General features: G+C 39.4%; 1 protein-coding gene and 1 long non-coding RNA gene across 2 annotated transcripts in view; one reads left to right on the forward strand and one right to left on the reverse strand.

Annotated features, from left to right (window-relative positions):
* The window catches only part of APP (amyloid beta precursor protein), a 357,591-nt gene that overhangs the window by 319,014 nt on the left and 22,607 nt on the right, over nt 1-15,970 (reverse strand). The gene's annotated exons all lie outside the window — the stretch shown is intronic.
* The window catches only part of LOC109305733, a 16,437-nt gene continuing 2,311 nt past the window's right edge, over nt 1,845-15,970 (forward strand). Inside the window, exons 1-2 of the long non-coding RNA XR_002099689.1 lie at nt 1,845-1,855; nt 2,927-2,930. This is a non-coding gene — a long non-coding RNA (uncharacterized LOC109305733). The remainder of the gene's footprint in view (nt 1,856-2,926; nt 2,931-15,970) is intronic.

The following is a 15,970-nucleotide window of genomic DNA, read 5'->3' on the forward strand; positions in this document are numbered from 1 at the left end:
GGGGGGTTCAAAAGAGGACAGAGCTAGACTGTTTTCAGTGGTGGCAGATGACAGAACAAGGAGCAATGGTCTCAAGTTGCAGCAAGGAAGCAAGGTTGCAGCAAGGTTCAAGTTAGATGTGAGAAAATTATTTCTAATTAGGAGGGCAGTAAAATATGGGAACAGGATACCCAGGGAGTTTGTGGACTCTCCATCCTTGGAGGTTTTTAAGACCTAGCTAGACAAAGCCTCAGCTGGGATGATCCAGTTGGGGATGGTCCTGCTTTGAGCAGGGGGCTGGACTAGATCAGTGGTTCTCAACCTTTTGCACCTTACTTCCCATCAACCATTTTGTCAAAAAACCCTGGTCCCACAATAAAAACAAAACCCCACTTTTCCCAAGAAGTGAAATTACATTTCCATGCATTCTAGTATTATATTAATCATTAATGGAAATTTTCAAATGAGTTGAAGTCCCACCTACGTGACCTTCACATCCCACTGGTTGAGAAACACTGGACTAGGTGACCTCCTGATGTCCCTTCCAACCCTAATTTCCTATAATTCTATGAGTGTCCCACAACAGTGGTTCTCAGCCTTTTAAAGGTGCCCCTCCATAGACCCACAGCACCCCTCAGAAAATGCTAGCTCCTTGTTTTCGCTTATCTTTTGACCACAGAAAAATACCAGAACATTTTTTTTTCTGTTGTAAACAACAGAGAAAGACCACACCAAGTTAAAATGTTTTTAACACTATGGATTTCTATTTGAAATCTCTGGGTTTACCCTACGAATCACATTTGCAGACCTAACATTAGATGGCAGTTCTAAAATTAGATGGCACCCCAGAAAGATTCAGCATGGTAGGGGACCCTGGTTAAGAATCACTGCACTTGAAGCTTACAGTCCCAAAGAGGGAGCAGAGAGAGGTGAACTGGGTGAAGGAGCAGTTTGCAGACAGGAGGCAAACCGTGACCCAAACAAGCTTGCTATCAGGAAAGTGCCACCCTACTGTGCTAGGATAAGGGCCAATGGGCCCCTCCTACTGCCTGGAACAGAGCCAGGGTGGTTTCTTCGTTGATTTGTTTGTCTGTTTGTTATACAAGGATTGCGTTTCTTTATTTGAAGGACTAGCTGAGGAGCTCCATAGACAGCAAAATCAGCCTGCGATAGCTAACAGGCTAAGCCATTCACTAACACACCCCTTCCAGTCCACAAGCATGAATTTCTCTGAAGTAAACAGCACTTTCACTTTGGACTAGGATATGAATTATCTGGGTCCTGCTTTCACTGAGGTTGGTAAATTTGCCTACTTTCCAGGAAAGACACAAGCTAAACCACTAAAGTGCTAACAGTCCTCCAACACCTTTTCACAACTGTCACAGCCACAAGTCCAGTAGGATAGACAAGTTCTCCCATAATTCACTGAGGAAGAACCAGAATAGCTAAGTAGTACAAAAGCAACATAGGATGTACTGAGTAACTTCTGAGTCACTGCAACATATATTGAATAACTCCTCAGACACAATACTTCAGATTTGCTTCCTACACCCAGGCCAAGCCAAGTCAAATGTTCAGACCAGTGCTGATCCGTCACTGAGGGTAACTGTGCATCATCAAGGAGTCTCACCCAAAATGCTAAATTATAGTGCTGTAACTATGGTACACAAATATTTACTTAGTCTTACTAGGATTATCATAATCTTCAACAACAACAACAAATCAACAACAAACAAACAAGTAGGGATTTCCTATCTGTCATTCACAGCCACAGTACTTTAATAAAGAAAGAAAAAAGGAAAAAAAAAAGATAAATTTAAAGATAGAGAAATTCTGCCTGCTCAAATTTCTGAACTCATCAGCTTGCAGCCGGATGGTCTATTTAAAAAACAAAGTAGTAATAACTTAGTATAACCTACTAGCCAGTGTCCTGTGACCTATTCTGTGCCAAAATCCTAGGGCATTTACAGATATGCTCCGGTAGGAGGGCAGCGGGGGTGGTGAGGTGGGATGGGAGGCACTCTGATTAAAACACCCAGAGCTGAGACACATGACAACCTGTTCTAATTAAAGCTCCTGGAGCATCAGATCCATTAATGTCCCCACACTGAAAAATGCCAGCAGAGGCACTTCAACTAAAGTTCATCGAACCAGCTTTAGTTTAAAGTGCCCCAGCTACCATTTTTCAGTGCAGGAACACTGATACATGTGATGCTGGAGTCTACTGAAGCACAGTAATTACCACACTCCAGCACACTCAATTAGTTGAGTCTGTTCCAACACACTGTAATTACAGTGCATTGGAGCAGTCTCTCTGAACATGTATAGGTGCCCCTAGATAACACTTTCCTGTTACTGCTAGTACTTTATCTTTTGTTGTTTATGTATTGTTACCACCACTTCAAGGACAAAAGCAATTTTAAGTAAACAGAACAGTATGTACCCATAATTTTGTATCTACTTTAAGTTTCCTTTCTTCTTCACAGGCAGAAAGAGAGAAGAGAAGCTATAAAAAAAGCAAGATATATTACAAAAAAGTTATTAGGTATTGATCACTAACATTTTATAATATACTTGAGACTCATACTAATAAAATAAACTTATTATTCGCTCTCTTTTGGGCTGTTTAAATTTGGACTGTATTTTACATTGCAGTATATGCTTAGCTGAGTTTTGAGATGGATATTTCTCTTATGCAGGTAAGATACACAAACAGTTTTCTTGTATAAATTATTTTCATTTAAATTTGAAATACACATGCATGTGTGCATATGTGCACTCACGCACACATTTTTCAAATATAAATCCAAAAAAATCACAATCTACAAAAGATTACCAACATGGTTCAAATATTTGAGTCACAGTAAGATAAGAAATGTTTATTTGAGAAGTGAAAACACTCCTGTTGCATCACAACACAACAAAAATATTTACTTTGTTTTAAAAGCAAAGTACAATGAACTAATCCTAGGTTCCAGGAAGTATTAAAGTACTGTTACATTTCCATCTGGGTATTTTTTTTTATCCTACATCTCCCTTTCTGGACACTAGCAAACTATGTTCAAATAACTGAACAGAGTCTCAAATAGTAGTCTGGTTTTCAGCTTTTCCAAAACAGGTTTTCATGTGGTTTTTTGAAAAATAATTTGAGCTACCCTTTAAAGTTGGATGCAGCCTTTCACACTGGTTCCATATGCATGCCATCAGTAACCTTGGCATTTCTTTAGAGTAAGTTGTCCTGAAAAGTTGTCATTCTATTGTAGAACAAATTTAATGATTTTTTTGTTGTTGTTGTTTTAAAATGTCAAGCATCAATTCTTAGTAATTTTATACCTGGGTGGGAAACCTGATTTCATCTTTTGTAGAGCCTAAAAGATTTCAGAAGGGGCACGTGGCAAGATTTGATCAGATTGTATATAATCTAATAAAAAACATGAACATTACAGTTAACTTAAAATAAGACTTATAAATTTCATATAGATGCATTTTAGATATATGTTTATATATAATAAATGTATGTGTGTGTATATATGTGTAGACTTTGTAATCACTTCTTCACACTTATACATCATCAGTTTTGTCTCCATTTCAGATAACATTCTGATTAATGGAGACATACATAGTTCAAATATATTTTTGACCTCTTTTAAAAATAAACTTCATCTTTCTAACAGATGCCCATCAAAAATAACAACTCTTGAATAGCCATGCTATAAATCCACTCAAAAACATTAGACAATTAGAGATTCTTCAAGCACTGATGAATTGTTTGATCTCCTGCTCCGGTTCCTGCTTGGAATGAGAATTCACAGTGAGAGTGATACACAAGTGTTATTCCTGGAAGCTGCAATGAACCAGAGAATGAAGGAAGAGAAGGAAACCAGTAAGGTTCTTTTCTAGGTTTAAAACTGTTAAAAATAATTTCATGCAAGAATAAACTTGGAAGGAAGAAGTTTATTCTCAATGCACTTCCTTCAAAAGTTCAAAATAGCTAAATGAAATCATATAACTATTTTCCATTTCCTCAGTCACAATACAAGTAATATAGCAGCTAGTTTAATAACAGGTTCTCTAACCTAACATTTCCCTTCATTTTATTTCTGTATCTCAGTGGGAATACTTTGGAGGAAAGCATAACTATTTTGCTTTTGCATATTATTTTGCATAGGCTATAACAGCCAATATGAGCTCCTCAAATAACAAGTTATGGCTATATACATTTTATAGATAGCATCAAGAAAGAAACTGAATCAGGGACCTCTAGTTAGGCTGTGATGTCTGTATGTATGCATGAAAATGGCTCAATATCCGTCTCAAATGGCAGGACTTCTGTTCTGGTACTGATGGTCAGATTCTATCCCCATAGCATATGCAGTCAGTTTAATACAATATGCTGATGGTGAGATTTGAAGTCTTGTGCTCCAAAGCAGAGAAAAGTTTGAATCTAAGGGAAATTGCATATTAAAGGGGCCTTGTGTGTCTAATCATGTTTCTTCACAATGGCTGGCTGCTTATTTCCTCATAGCAGAGCAAGTTCTCTTTTGATTAAAATTGTGTTCAATGCTTAGGGTTCAATTCTCACCAAGGTCATGGTGGCTGTATGTGAACAAGGCCACTGTTTCTGTAAGAAAATGAGCCTTTTGTTTCCAGTCTGAAGCAAATCACGCAAACAAGCAAAACAGATGGTCCCAAATATCCCACTGTTTACCTACTGGATGAAAATACCAAGTTTATATGATTTCCCTCACTTGATTTGCTCACTTTGAAACTTAGGGGCTAACAAGTTTTTACTTTCAAAAGGGCTCGTCAAACTTCATTAGGATCCACGTCTCAATTAAAAGACTGATTAAAATAGGTTTAAGTCAGGATTTCAATTAGCAACCACAGAAGAACAGGCAATGTGCTAGAACACCAGTATGCCTGGATGTGTTACAATTCATCAGCTCTTTTAGTATGTTCTCCTTTTATCTAATACATAAAGTGCTGTGATTAGATACTGTTGCCCACAAAATATGGGCATATTGTTAAACATGGCTTCACCCTAACAGAAGGTTACTGGATTGATATATATTGATATACATTAAACTTATATGAGAGGTCTATTTTAAGATAACTAATTTTCATGTTTTTCCCCCTCCAAAGCTTATTGCTTCCTGTAATCTTAAGAGCACAGGTCAGCAACATTTTTGGGCAGAATGCCAAAAACACCCATTACCTCAACTTGGAAGATGTTGATGTGCCCAGGGGCAGACAGCGGGGCCCTGCTGTCTTCCTTGAAGTGTGCATGACAAGCAAAATAACTTCATATGCCACACTCAGGCACCCATGCCAGGGGTTGCCTACCCCTGTCTTAGTGTGTTCAGTAAAATTCTACCTGGTCACACTACAAGACACACTGCTGGAACTGGATAGCAAGGCCGTAAGGTTAGGAGCCCATGTTCTCTACATAACCATGCAGCCCTCAGCACAATGGGATGCAACCTAAACTGTGTATTACAACCTCCTGCCTCAGAGTATTATCCTAATAGAACCCAACAGACATTTCATGAGTCAAGCCCTTCATCTCTCAGATGCATGCTGAAAGACGGCATGGGAGCTGGACAGAACCCTCTTGTTATTACTATACTGCATTTACTTTGAAATGTCATTTCCCCCAGCACTTGAGAACTGCTCCCCTCAGCCAGCACTTAATTCTCAGAGTCTCAGGAACTGAAATGAGCATGTAAACAGTGCAAAAAGTACACATCTAAGGAAAAGTACGTTAATCAGAAGTAAAAAACAAAAATGCAACCCAGCATGTGGCAGCAAACAATTGTGCTCACTGATGCAAATGTGCATGTCTAGTCCTTCCTTCTACACTAGCTCATAATGACCTATTCACTAGCAAACATTTTGGCTAGCAAAGAACACTTAAGTTTTCTATGACTGCACATGGAGACAGTTTCCAGTTCCACAACAGGTGATATTTTCTTCCAACAATGGGCTCTGCTGTACAATATTAACTAGAGAGATTTTTCATAGTTCCTTATGGCCTTCTGTGAAGCACAAACACACCCTATGCTAGTTTTATAAAAATCTGTAAAAAAAAAAACCTGAGTAAAATAAAGGAATTCCCAAGATGGTCTTGAAACACGTTTAATAACAAATAAAGTTACCATATCTGAATGAAGAGACTCAAGCAAAGAAAACTTAAACAAAAACAAGTACCATTTCTCTCCACCTATACTTCTAGTCTGAAGTTCCCATAGTAAGGCAGGCAGCATTCTCGGATTGCAACAAAATTCCTGCAGCTACTCAGATGTACAATTGTATGCCACAGGACACAAGTTTTAACCAGATGGCTTAATAATATAGCTATTTTATAGTTTTGGTAATTTAATGTTGGAGAAGTAAAACCACCATTTCCATCCACCTAAATGCAGAGGAGGTTCTCAGTTCTTGGGTTTACATATTCCTTAACATTAATTATACTGACAAGTACCTCCGTGTTTCCATGTGGTGGATAATGAAGTAGCACTGTATCACTACAACCAAACTGCAACCTCTCCAACGTTTCAGTTACTAAGAGTTGTTCTTAATGTTTTTCTTTGTCTTCCTTGTCATCCACTTGTTCTCCCTTTTACCTCCTGCTTTTCTAGGCCTTTGACTTTTACACCCCATAGAAGTCTGTATCCCAGTTTAAGAAAAGCTGACCTAATGCAAAGTGAATTAGAAGAGTCAAAGTGGATTAAAAACTTATCAAGAAACAAACAGTTCTGACTTTAAATAGCTAAAAGTTGATGCAAGTTCCTGTCTGATGGCTAAAAGGCACAAGAGGAACAAAAACCATACAGAACAATTCAATTAAATATCCAAATTCTTTGTTTTGCAAAACAGGGCTCAGGCCCCTAGGCACTGTGTTAATACAAATAAAATGCAAGTTTTCAGCCATAAACCCAATAGATGTTTTAATCATAATTTATTACTAAACATAAAAGCATTCTGAACCTTCACTTGTAGTTCTTTTACTTTGTTACATAGAACAAATGCGAGTGTGTGTTTAAAAGGTAATTTAAGATTCCCTCCCAGTCTGTATCTACAAAGGGGTAGTTTATATAGATATAAAATGGAGCCTTTTTTTCCACAATACACCATTTCTTCTCTCTGTTATAGAAGGGACTTACTGTAACAATATACTGTCTATAACAATAAGTCTTTTGTTTCAAGAAGGAAGAGATTCAGTCAGTTTTAACTTATTCACCATCTTAACTTTCTGACAAAAGACTGAAAGGCTTTCAGAAGGGAAGCAATGGAAATTGCTACCAACGATTAGTAAAGCAACAGCAAAATTACTTTACTGTAGCCAGCACAGCATACTCGACTAAATGCATATATATTTGCATATATATACATACATTCAGTAAATGCATAATATGACCTACTATTTAACACACCAGTCACAATTTTTTGCCCATTATCTCTCTCTGTCTCCCCTTCGTGTATCAGTTTACTGCACAGTGTGTAAGTACATAGAAACTTTTTGCTCTACTTTGCAACGCAACTGCTGTGCTCTTCAAAATTGCATAATAATTATCTTCCATAATTTTCAAGGCTTCTGAAAGCAGCCAAAGTGACCATTAGCAGCCTTGAAAATAGCAGGAGCTTGTCAGTTTCAGGGCTGCTAATGCCACAGCACCAGCGTAGTTTTAGATGAACTGCTCTGTACTTAATCAAGCATTATTCACATTAAGTTTGGAAATGTACATAACCTTTTTTCAGTCCTCAAACTATGCACTTAAAAACTATGCACTTAAACAAAAAACATTGTCTTGAGAAGATATGCAACAGACGCCTCCTGTTCTTTGCTACAATTCCATTTCATTCCCTTCCATACCAATCAAAGTTTGAAAACCTTGGCAACAGCAAGGAAGCGGTTACACGGTTATCTTTAAAAAGTTACTCACACTTCCTTTCCTTTAGCCCACTTTTCTGCTAGTGCTAGAAGCAAATCCTACTGTTTAGAAGACAGTACAACAGAGATGAAAACACTGCTCAAAGCATTTACTACTAATTTACTTGAAGGACTGCATTTTGTTTTGGCCAAGTTTTGCTGTGAACAAACATAATGATACAGGGTAACAACATGAATTAGTAGGATTTCAATGCCTGCCAAGTTTTAAGAGCACTCAAAAAAAATGCATGTGCTAGAAGAGCCAGGATTGCCAAGAGGCAGTCTCAATAACTAAACTGTAAAGACCCATGACACGCTAAAGCAAAATTCCAGGTTTGCTTCTACAAAATTTTCCTTCAGCATGAACGACTACAGATATAGAGCTTAATGTAAAGCTTTATCATTAAAAAAAAATTTCTTAATGTTAATTCATACCAAAAGGCAAAATTTGATGCCATTAAACATATTTCCCTCAACTTTTTAGATTTTATTTAGAAAATATTCGGGCTCTGAAAACTGAATGCGCTTAAGCTGCCCTTTTGTAACAAAATGAACAATTAGCAAAACAATTTGAAATTTACCAATATCTGCATGCAAAATAGCTTGGATATTTTACTAATACATTTGCAATGCTTTAGTCTACAGGCTCACTACTTCTCTCAGATTGACAAACGCCCACTGAAAACCATGAAAGCAGCTTTGTAAATAAATCTGGTATCACTTAAACTGCTATTTTCAACGGCAAATGTTCTCCTTCTGTAAGACAAGTTGTACAGACTAACAACTACGTTATTTTAATAATCACACCTTTCAGCCAATAACTGAAAAAAAGTCATTAAAATTTCCTCTATTCTCTTTGACTTGAGTTGGAGCCATTTCAAATGGGCAGTAGCTGTCACCTTCTAATGGTTATGTGTGGACAAGCTGGGAGCAACACCAATGTAGAAAAGTGGCTCAGACTGGATGAAGCAGTTGGAGGAATTTTGCTACATTTTTATCACTATTCCCTTGCCCACATGTAACCACTGGAGCACAACAGCTTCTGGCCATTTTCAACAATTCCAAATACATGTGTCTGTACCCTTAAGACTATATACCACTTCTCTAGCAAGATACGATTGTTGCAATAACTTCCTTTCCTACAGAAATTACATATAGTATGAAAGATATAGATAGCTTTAGTTATTTCACCAAGGACACAAGCAAATAATTACCAAAGTGGTTCTTGTTTTTTTAAAAAGAAAAAGATATGAGGTGTCCTTGAAAAAAAATCCTTATGTTAAAAAAATGGTATTTTTAAAATTTCAAGTAACCAAGTTCTCAATATTATTTCATAAGCATTTTACACATACACACACACACAAACACACACACAATGTCAGTCCAAACAGCATAGATTTTAATGAGCCGCAATCCTAACATCTTTAAGCTGAAAATAAGAAGTCCAAGACAGTAAAATGTTTACAAGTCACAAAATAAAGAAGTCACAATGTCTCAAGATATCTTTATATATGCTAAGAATGCAAATGACAAGTAAAAATGAGTTCCTGAAACTGTTGAGAATTAAATGCAAAGGAGAAATTCATAAAACTTGCTTTGATCTAAACAGTCAATAAATGATTGATCACCTATAAAATAATGTGGGGGGGAATAAAGTCAACTTGCTCAACTTGCATTAATTATAAGACAACCTCAAAGATGAATACTTTACTAAAATGGGTTGTAGTCATGATCTCAGCTATAAATTCAGGAAAGGAATTTGCTACTCTTAGGCTAGAGGCTCAAAGGGTTGGAACGTAATACATTAATTCTGAACTAAAGGAAAAATACAATGAAAGCAGATATCCACATAATCACCGCAGAGGTTTCTCTCCATGTGAAAATTCCAGTTCCAAATTATTTATAATCAATTAAATAAAAATAGCAAAGAGCAACTGCTAAAATTGTCTGGTGTTAAGCAGACATCAAAACATTTGGAGCAAGCTACAGGATGTAAATGTAACAAAATCTCACAGATCAACACTTGATCCGGTCATATACAGGCCAATGTTGATTAAGAGAAATCTGCAGGCTCCAAAGCCTGATGCATTAGCTCCCATAAGAAAGGGGCCCATAGCAAGGCACTGGGAAGGCAACACAATGAAACATTCTGTATAAAACTGCTGGGTCATACTGTAACTATATTTCATTGTACCTGTACAACTGTGTAATTTTTATACTGTGGAATGAATGAGGAAAGCAGGGAGAAGCATGAAGAACAAACCTCTTGCAGTAAACTGTAAACCTCAAAAAGGTCCAGCTGAGTTTAAAAAGTCTGAAAACTTTAGCTAAAGCACAAAGAGTAAAAGAAAAAGTGGAGATTTCACAAGACAAGATTTCTAGACTTCTAGCTCAGTCTCTCATCTATTATGTTGTCAGTACTCTGCATTCTGACTTGCCCCAGCAAGCACAAAGGATATTTATAAAAGAAGAAAAAGCCAAGTATTCACACTGAGGTAGTCCTCCACAGGATGGAGAAGAATTGTAGATGGCTGGCATGGGTATTGAGATGTGATATATTAATAATTATTATAATATTTAATAATTATTACTAGGCAATTGCCTGCCAAGAATGACGGGGGCAGGGGAGAAGTAGGGTGGCGGCGCTCCATCCCTGTCCACCCGAACACCCTGTGGTGCTGCTACTCCATCTCTGGCTCCATGTGCCCCCCCCCTCACATCAGCTCCATGCACCCTCCATGTCCGGCCCCATGTGCCACAGGGGCAAGGCCAGTACTGCACTGCCAGCACCCCATGCCACTGCTGCCTACTCGGAGGCAGCAGTGGCATAGGGTGCTGTTGTACGCAGGTGGCAGTGAGGTTGGATTCGCCTCTGACCCCATGCACCAGAGCTGGGGGACAAGGCCAGTCCCCGCCATCAAGGGGGATGCGGGGGGGACGGAGCCCTGCGTCCAGCCCCATTACCCCCTACCCACTCCCCCTGCCACATCGAGTCCAGACCCATTCCCCTACATCTCCATCCCCCTCTGCCTATAGGGAGCAAGGCTGGGGTGGGGGTGAAGCCAGGACTTCTAGCATCGCCCCCCCCACCTAAATCCCCGCCATCATGGTGGTGCTCTGCCATGCCACCACTACCTGTGCAGAACGCTCTTGGAGCACTCCAATTGGCTGCCAAGACAGAGTTGGTATGAGGAAAGATACTGTGACATCTTAAACATGGTGCCCTTGGGGGGGGGGAGGGGTTGGCACACAGCCAAATGCAGAGGAGGTTTGCAAGGGGGGTTGCAATGCATCCAGGGAGGCTGGGGTGAACTTGAATCTGGAGGGGTTCTGGAACAGAAGTTTAATAAATAGGTTTAACCTAAATCAGTTAAGTCTGTTCCTACACCTTACCCAGGTTTATCTTAAACTGTTTTCAGACATTTTGAAAGCAGTTTACATGCTCTAAACTTCTGCTGTGTTATAGATTTGAATGGTTTTCCAATTGCTTATACGAGTATGTGTGTAATTTTTGTCCCTAGCCAGGCTGTGCAATGTACTTCAGATCAATCTTCTGACTTCAAGGTCTTTCATTATAAGAAGTTTCACACGGTATAATAAAACATTACATAATACATTATAAAAAACACACTCTTACAATGAGTACATTTATTCATTAAAACATCAAGGTTTAAAAATTACATTAAAATACATTAAAATTACATTAAATACTTGCATGATAAGTTTTGTTCTTTGCTTAACTGTAAGTATTAAGTAAATATGAAGAAATTAAAATTATAATAGTGGAAAGTGAAGCAGTGCTTCAGTTGGTGCACAGGTGTTACCATTCTGCTTTTGAAAGAAAGTCTGCAGATGATAAGTAAAATAAGTACCACACAAAATTAGTTAGCTAAAAATTCACCTCGCATGTAATTTCATATTCTAGAAACACCCTCTGCAAGTCACTCTACTTGAGATCAAAAATAACACTCCTTGAAACTAAAAATTGCAAGACATCTTGCTGAAGAGAATACAGCATATGATTTAGCAATAATCTTGCCTGATCCTCATCTTTTCTTGAAATTTTCTGAATATATTCAGAAACTGCAGTTCTTAAAAAACCAAAACAAAATAAACACACACAACACAGAAGTTTCTACCAGGAATAGGACCAATAATTGTTCATAATTAATTCACACATGACTTCTGAACTGCGTGGATAAAATGGATACGAAAGGTAGGTTACTTTACCTCCATTTAGGACATTTTAATAACCTAGGATCACTTTTGAGTTCTAATATGAAAAGGAGTATTTGCCACTATATACAGTAAAGAAAAAAAAACAGTCATCTGAGTGTCTGATCCATTGCCAGGTACTATGCACTTACCATTAAATCTGCTCAAATAACTTTGCTAAAAACAAGGGCAAAAAAGAAGACAACTCAACCTTATTATGGCTGATGCCCACAACGTACACAAGTACTGAAACTGACACGTTAACCCCTGTTATTTCTCTGAAGAGAACAAGAAGTTTGCAAGACAGGATAGTTGAGAATGAGCATACAGGAAAAAGGAAATACATCTTGCGTTCTATTTTTTGAGGTAGTACAGTACCTTAATTACCTAAATCCAAGACAACTTTGAATTTAAGAAGACCACCCTGATAATTAAATTTTATACAAAGAAAATGCATAAACTTCTAGAATTTTCCATATATAAAACCCAAATATTGGAGAGACATCTTAAATTCCTCCCTCCCACTGCTGTGGCAGGGGATGCAAAATGGTACCAGAAGGGCAGGTGGCAGGAAAGTCAAGCAGCCCAACCCTCAGCCCCTTGGACCCTCACACCTTGCCCCCACTGCTGCATGCCCCCCCCCCCGCAGTGCCCATGTATGCTGGAAGCTGCCCTCTCTTGACTGCATCCCCTGGCCTCCACCCCCTTCTCCATGGTGCCTGTCCCCGCCTGGACCCTATGCACTCCCTCTATTTGTGCCCCCTTCCTAAAATGCTGCTGCTTACCCTGAAGTCACGGCTCTGGGTCCAGGTCTGGTTCTGGCCTTGATGAGGTTGCTGCTGCAGTAGTGGCAGCTCCGTCCCTAGCGCCAGCCCTGGGGGCAGAGCCAGAGCTCCCACCACTGCAGAGCTGGGTGGAGGCCAGAGCCAGAATGTGCTGCATGCCCCAGGCTGGAACCAGACCTACAACTCAGGGTAAGCAACGGCAGGTGTATAGGGAGGGGGAAGCAGATGGAAGAGGACAGGCAGAAAAGCAAAGTAACAACTGCAACTTCAACTCTGAGCCTGAGTCAAGACTTAGAGCTGGAGCAGCTGCCTGCCCTCCTCCCCGCAATCTCCCTGTATTTGAATCCAAGACAAGGGACTTCCCCCCTGTTGAATGGGGGAACTGCCATTTTGTATTCAAGTAAACATTTTATATGCTTAGCAGCCATGGCCTGATGTCTCCAAAGCAAATGTGCAAAGGCAGATAAACAGATACCAATTAGCTAAATATTTTACTATTCCCCTTAGATAAGTTCTTTTATACAAATCTCTAATACTCCTTACTTATGGCATGACAGATGATACATGAAATCAGGCAGTCAAATTTTTCTCTCCTCTGAAGTGGTAACAATATTACAGCCAGAAAAAAGAGAATAAATATGTGGGTATGGAAACCCCATTATGGTCAATATATATATACAGTTTTTAAAAAACCCTAGAACAAGGATCCAAACTCATATTTAGGTGCCAGATTTCAAGAATGCTAAGCAACTAGTATTCCCCTCCAGTTTCTGAGGGAGCTTCCAGATATTTACTACTATTGAAGCTTCCAACTCAGGGGTGGGCAATTATTTCGGTTGGAAGGCCACTTAATTTTTGGTGAGTTGTCAAGGGCTGCAAGAGTAGCCTGGTCCCTTCACAGGTACCTCACCTTCTGGTCACCATCTTAGGACCCCCTAACCCCTGACTTTTTCCACCAGAAGTCCCTCCCCTTGCCCCCCAGAATTACTCCTTTTGGGTGGGGGGGAGGGTTGCCACCTTGGAACCAGAAAAAAAAAAATCATATGCTAAAAATCAAATATCTACCATATATTTTAATTTTATTTTTGCCCTGATTTACATGTTTTTGCATTGTGTATATAGAAGCAATTGCATAATAGCTCAAAATAAAGTTTTACTGTCATATATTGTGTGGGGGTGGGGGGGATGTGTGGGGTTTGTGTAGGGCGAGTGTGCAGCTGGGACCTGAGTGCCAGGACTGCTGCAGAGACTGCTGCTTGGGCTGTGTTCAGGTGGGGTAAGGTGCCATGCGAAGGATGTTCTGGTCTGCTGGGCACCTAGCACCTTTGCAAAAGCAGCATTTCCCCAGCAGCCACAGGAGCGTGGCTATATGGGGTCTGCCAGCGCTGAGGCAGTGGCATGCACTGGGGCTCCAAACACGCCCATTGCTGCTGTCCACACAAGGCTATACCTTGCCTACCCAGGACATCAGCACAGGCTATGCAGAGAGCAGGCCTGTGGGTCAGGGGGCGATGTGCACCTTCCTCATCAAGGGCTGGAGCAGGGGGGTGTGTGTTTTATTATAAATGCAGAACAAACAAAAAGGTTTATGTCAGTAGTTTAAAATGCTCTGCACTATTACTAAATATCAGTTATCAGATCAGCATTGGCCTATATGGTTGGTTAATCATTGGCCATTGGTATCGGCCTAGAAAATCTTTATTGCTGCATCCCTATTTTCAGTTGCTTTCAGGGTTTTGACCCGTTTACAGTAGAGCATGATTTGGCACCCTGTCCCATCCTCACTTGAGTTGTCAATGTGGCTGTTGAATGGGACAGCTTGACTTCATTGATAGGAAAGGAGGAAAAAAACCTACCACAAGCAAATAGAGTACAGAGTAGGTTCAGATAGTGGTGTAAGCAGGTTAGTTAATGCTTTATACTTTAGAAATTTCATAGGCAAGATTTGATCAAGGCAGTAGTGGTAGTTCTTCTAAGGATCTAGTTTCAAAGTTGGCTGTATCTTACTGTTTCACAAAGGCCAGGTTGACTGAAAATCCCTGCATTTTTGGCCCTGTCATAGCTCTAAAGACACAAAAAAATCACTAAAGATAGCCTGATAGGGAACTTGGCAGTCGAAACAGTCTAACAAGAAAAATGCTACTGCCCTCAAGCAGGTGACTGTTAGCTTATTATCAAAGTCACTTTTGTTATGACTAATAAATATAATTCAGTGAGTGTCTGAATTGAGTGCATTGTCCAGATTTTTGCTACTAGCTATCAGTGAAGATAATGGAGCTACTGATTGCATACCCAGAAGATAAGCTACATTCCAGCCTGTACATTCTCTTGCCTTCTGTGGGTTGTCTTAGGAAAATGAGGAAAAATTTTGGCATAGAATAGCTTATTGGAAAAACTAGGTTTCACCCAAATAGGTGGGGTAGTGTGGAAAAATCGGTGTCTCTGCCATAGTCTTCACTTGCTTTTGGGCTCCTATCACAAAAAGATTGATGAAGTAATTCATAGCTAAACTTGACAAAGCTGTAGACGCTATTCTTTCATCTCATATGTGGGGACCAGGGACATTCCTCAGAGGGCATAGTGACATTCTGGGCTGTACCTGTATCTGCATTACCTGAGGAAATATGCAGTGGCGACATGGTCCGGTTTATGCAACCTATTTTTGTAGCATAGTAATGTAAAAGGAAATTGTTGTCAATCTATACTTAATGCACATATTTTTAAAAAGTGTATTTCTGCCTGCTGTGGGACACGTGATGTTTTGTATTTAAACTGAGAAACAGAGAAGTAGTGAATTGCTGTTTTTTCCTCCTCTTTGTTATTACTTAATCTGAAGTAATTCATCTTGATAGTACAGGTGTATTTCATGGTCTGTTCATGCACCTGTTCTTTGGGAAAACCAAAGGAGGATGGTGATTACTTTGTTTCAGCCAATTCATCTGAATTTTTATTGCAAAGGAGGAAAGTTGAATTTATTTCATAGATTTCATAGACATTAGGGCTGGAAGGGACCTCGGGAGATCATCGAGTCCAGCCCCCTGCCCAAAGGGCAGGAAGTCAG

The sequence above is a fragment of the Crocodylus porosus genome, unplaced genomic scaffold (assembly GCF_001723895.1).
Source record: "Crocodylus porosus isolate Cpor-Errol unplaced genomic scaffold, CroPor_comp1, whole genome shotgun sequence".
Taxonomy (NCBI): domain Eukaryota; kingdom Metazoa; phylum Chordata; order Crocodylia; family Crocodylidae; genus Crocodylus; species Crocodylus porosus.